Consider the following 5271-nt stretch of genomic DNA (forward strand, 5'->3'; position numbering starts at 1 on the left):
ACCTATTTCACCCATCGCCCTACCCACAACAAGCACACTTTTTCTGACAGCTGAATTATAGCCTTTATTAAAGTTATTTTTATAAACTTGTGTCTCCTAATATGGGAAGGTAGCTTTTTACTTTAACACATGCCTTGCAAATTTACATCCCCAGTAACAAGGGCTTTGGTGAAACATAAGATTTCTAAGATTTGCTTTAAAGTATTCCAGGGAGGGGTGTCTGAGTGGCTCAGTCAGTTTTTTGACTTTGGCTCAGGCCTGATTTCAGGGTTCGTGAGTTCTGCGCTGACTACGGTGAACCCTGCTTGGGATTCTTTCTCTCTCTCTCTCTCTCTCTCTCTCTCTCTCTCTCTCTCTCTCCCTCCCTCAAAATAAATAAATAAACCTTTTCTTTTTAGTATTCCAGGGGCGCCTGGGTGGCTCAGTTGGTTTAGTGTCTGACTTCGGCTCAGGTCATGATCTCACCACAGTCCTTGAGTTCAAGCCACATGTTGGGCTCTGTGCTGACAGCTCGGAGCCTGGAGCCTGCTTCAAATTCTGGCTCCCTCTCTCTCTGCCCCTCCCCCCATTCGTGCTCTGTCTCTCTCTGTCTCTCAAAAATAAATAAAAACATTAAAAAAAATTTTTTAAATATTCCAGGGAAAGGGTGCCTGGCTAGTTCAGTCGATAGAGCATGTGGTTCTTGATACACAGGTTGTGAGTTCGAGCCCCATGTTGGGTGTAGAGAATACTTAAAAATAAAATCTCTAAAATAAATACATAAAATATTCCGGGAAAAAGAAAGAAAAATGTGATAGGTGAAGCAAGAGTGGCAAAATCTTTTTTTTTTTTTAATTTTTTTTTTTAATTTTTTTTTTCAACGTTTATTTATTTTTGGGACAGAGAGAGACAGAGCATGAACGGGGGAAGGGCAGAGAGACAGGGAGACACAGAATCAGAAACAGGCTCCAGGCTCTGAGCCATCAGCCCAGAGCCCGACGCGGGGCTCGAACTCCCGGACCGAGAGATCGTGACCTGGCTGAAGTCGGACGCTTAACCGACTGCGCCACCCAGGCGCCCCAAGAGTGGCAAAATCTTGATAATTGTTGAAGTTGAGTGATGGGCATATTGAGGTTCATGATATTCCTACTCTCTCTGTTTTGTGGGTTTAAAATTTTCACAATAAGAAAAATTTTAATAAACAAGCCAGTTCCCAGAAGACAGAATGTTTTCATGCCACATTCATATAGCTCAAAAACAAGTCAAATGAAACTAACAACATATGTGATAATTAAAAGAAGGAGCAGGAAAAATGAAAAACAAATCCAGGTGAATTGTCACCTCTGGGGATAGGGGAGAAGTCCATTCATGAGTAAATTCTTTGAAAAAAAATCTACTTGTTGGGTTAGATACTGGATTCATGGTTGCTCAGGTTTTTCAATACATAAGTTACAGAATACAAGAGAGGCATTCATAGACCAACTGATGATAGTGTATAAATGAAGGCTTGCACATATTCCAATTCCGTGCACCTGAGGTTTAACCCAAAATAAGTACAGTATATGTTTTCTGTACCATGGATCTTACACTTCCAAAAGTGGGAGTAGTATCTCAAAAAGATTTCTGAACTAGGAATTGGGAAAGAGAGCTCCTGGCCTTTGTTCTGCCACTAACTTGCCACATTGCTTTGGAAACTAATTCCTGTGGCTAGCTCAGTTTCCTCACTTATAGAATGAGCAATTTGGCCAAACCGTTGCTGAAGCTCCTTTTAAGACAGAAAGGATGGTCAGATATTGGGCCAAGAGGCAAAACACAACAGGCTTCTCTGGCAATAGGCTTACAGCCCCTCCCCACAGCAGAGAGACCTCACCCCTCACAACCTCCCCCAGGGCCTCACTTCTCCATTCCCAGTCACCTTCCAGGACCCTCGGTCTGGCCTTCATTTTTCCCTGGTTCCTCTCTCTTGTAGAACAAGTGCTGAGTCCATTTCCTGATGTTCCCAAACCCAACATCTGCCCCTTCAACCTCCCTTCCCCCTCCCCCTTCCTACTTCCCACCCAGAAACCCAGACACCCTGGCCTAGCCTCTAATTATTCTTGGGAAATCCATTCAGCCTTCAGTAACTGTAGAACCAGGGCAAGGCCTGGTGGCTCACAAAGCCACCTACACACCACCTTCCCCAGGCCCAGATGTTTGTTCCCAGGTGCAGGCAGGGTCAGAGTGTAACTTGGCCTCACAGCAGGGGTGACTCAGCCTGAAACAGGAAATACTCAGGGAACCTGCTTTGCTACTGTGTTCCTCCCAAGCCAGTTTCATGTGTCCTCCTGCCCCTCTCCTGTCTTGCTCACATCCAGGAACTGAGCCCACATCCAGCCCTTTCACTGCCTCCATCTTTTTCGGGAGCCTCCAAGCACAGAGACTCTAAGCTAATCAGAGTTGGAGGGTGTGACTGATGCTGGCTGCTGGCTGGGGCCTCACACTTCTCTGTGCTCCAGAACTTGTCACCACCATAGCTGCTTCTCCCTGCCTGAGGACTCTCTCCAAAGGCTCAGAAAATGACCTGCCCTTGTGAAAAGCAGGCTGGAAGTGCAAGGGAATTATCACCCCTTGGGGGCACCCTCCACCAGGACTGACAGGAGTCAGTGTCTAAGTGCCCAAATTCTTTAACCCCATGTGGGATGAGGGGAGTGCTTTTCCCTGTTTCTCAGCAGGAGGGAGCGCCCCTCCCCACAGTACTAACCTGCTTCATAATGCACCTTCCCTGGCTCCCTGGATGGCTTCCCCACAACCCTTGGGTGTTTCCTGAACTTCATAAATAAGTCTGTTTTCACTAAGATCTTTGCCTTAAGGTCCACTTCTGGGGGAACCCAATGAAGACAGTTGGATCTCAGAGAATTCTCTAGGCCAGCGCTTTCCCACTACAGATGAGACTGAGACCCGGAGAGGAAAGATGACCTGTTCCCCCAACACATAGTCATCACCATGGACTTTCCACCCACATGGCCACCTCTACTTGAAAGAGAACTTGCCAAAATATTTCAAATCCTTTAAGTAGTGTTTTCCAGATTTCACTTATTCACATACTACCTTCACAGTTTTTGCCACAAGCCACATGTCCTCTTTATCCTTGTCATACCCACATTACCACCAGTACTATTTAATTAATATACTTTTTAATTTATTTTTTCATACTTTTTTAATGTTATTTAAATCCAAATTATTTAACATATAGTGTAATAATGGTTTTAGGAATAGAATTTAGTGATTCATCACTTACATATAATACCCAGAGCTCATCCCAAGTGCCCTCCTTAGTACCTATCACCCATTTAGCCCATCCCCCACCCACCTTCTTACTTTTAATTTATTTTTTTATTCAAGTATAAATAACATATAGTATTACATTAGTGTCAAGAGTACAATATAATGATTCAACAATTCTATACATTACTCAGTGCTCATCATGATAAATGTAAATTAATACATTTTAATAGACTCATTTTTACTTAAATTCCCTTTTTCTATGTTAATTTCTGTTTTTAAACAAAAATTATATTTTTAGTACATAATATATTCATATCATTCAAGATTCAAAAGGTACAATAATGTACACAGTGAAAAGTTTCCCTCCCAGTCCTCCCAAAACCATAGTACCAGTTTCTTATATCTCCTTCCCAAGAAAATCTTGGACTATACAAGTGTGCATATGTGTATTTTCTCTAATACATGTTTTTTTAACATTGTATTTTTTAAGTTCATTTATTTATTTTGAACAAGAGAGAGAGAAAGAAAGAGAGAGCAGGTGCATGCAAGCAGGAGAGAGGCAAAGAGAAAGGAAGAGAGAGAATCCCAAGCAGGTTCCATGCTGTCAGCACAGAGCCCAACTCAGGGTTCCCTCTCACAAACTGTGAGATCATGACTTGAGCCAAAATCAAGAGTCAAATGCTTAACCGACTGAACCACCCAGGCACCCCTAAGATTTTATTTTTAAGTAATCTTCCTACACCCAACATGGGGCTCGAACTCAACAACCCTGGGATCAAGAATCACATGCTCTACAGACTGAGCCAGCCAGGTACCCCTCTAATACATATATTTTAGAAGTTAATGTTATATCAAAACTATAACTAAAAACCAGTATCACTTGTTTAAGAATAGAAGGTAATGGTAAAACATAAATATACTAAATACAAAAAAATTTAAATTCCTAGAAGATTTTGCTTTTAAAGGGTCTGAGCCTAAGATGTGTTCTTTCTGTTACAAAAATGAGTGTCAGAGAAGTGCTAAGGTGTAAGAGAGTGTCAGAGAGGTGCTAAATCCCAAATGGAGACTTTCTTCTGACCTGAATCAGCAGGATTATGGAAGCACCAAAAAGAAAATAACATTCTCATGTGTCAGTCACTGATAAATGCCAAGTTTGTCCCAGTAAAACCAACTTATAATTGGTAGACCATCCCTACCAGAGACAGAACTTACTTCATATCCTTGAGCAGTAAACCAGCTCTGAGTTCGAATCAGCTTTGCCACTTGCTGTGTTACCTTCTCTATCAGTATCTTCATTGGTTTGAAAGAGAAAACAACACTGATAGTCCCCACCTAACAAACAACGCTCCTAAGAGAGCAGTCCCATCGTTCTCTCTCTGAGCCCTCATTCCTCCACCTCGTAGACATTCAGATGGCACCTGCTCACTAACAAAAATGGGGAGACTGCAGAGAAATAAAAAGAAGAAAAATCAGAGGCACCTGGGTGGCTTAGTCGGTTGAGCGTCCAACTTCAGCTTAGGTCATGATCTCATGGTGAGTTTGAGCCCCACGTCATCTCTGTGTTGACAGCTCAGAGCCTGGAGCCTGCTTCAGATTCTGTGTCTCCCTCTCTCTGTCCCTCCCCCTCTCACACTCTGTCTGTCTCAATTAAAAAATAAATAAACATTAAAATAAATAAATAAATAATAAAAAGAAAAAGAAGAAGAACTAAATCACCAAGAATGTTTTGGTATTTCTTTCATCTTTTTGTTTGTTTGTTTGTTTGTTTGTTTTTCAGAGAAATTTTTTCTCATAATTGCAACCATGGTGGTTACGTAGTTTGATACAATGTTTTATTTCTCATTGCTCACTCGTAACATGAATATTTCCCATTTCATTAAAAACTCCTCACTATTATATCTCACAAAGTTTCACAATTATTTGAAGGAAACGGAAATATATTTACACCATGGAGCTGTTTCTATTCAGCCAGGCTTTGGGCAACTAAGCAAGAGGTGTTTCCTAGTTCTTGTCCTTTCCTAAAAGGGC

Source organism: Felis catus, chromosome E3 (assembly GCF_018350175.1).
Source record: "Felis catus isolate Fca126 chromosome E3, F.catus_Fca126_mat1.0, whole genome shotgun sequence".
NCBI lineage: Eukaryota > Metazoa > Chordata > Mammalia > Carnivora > Felidae > Felis > Felis catus.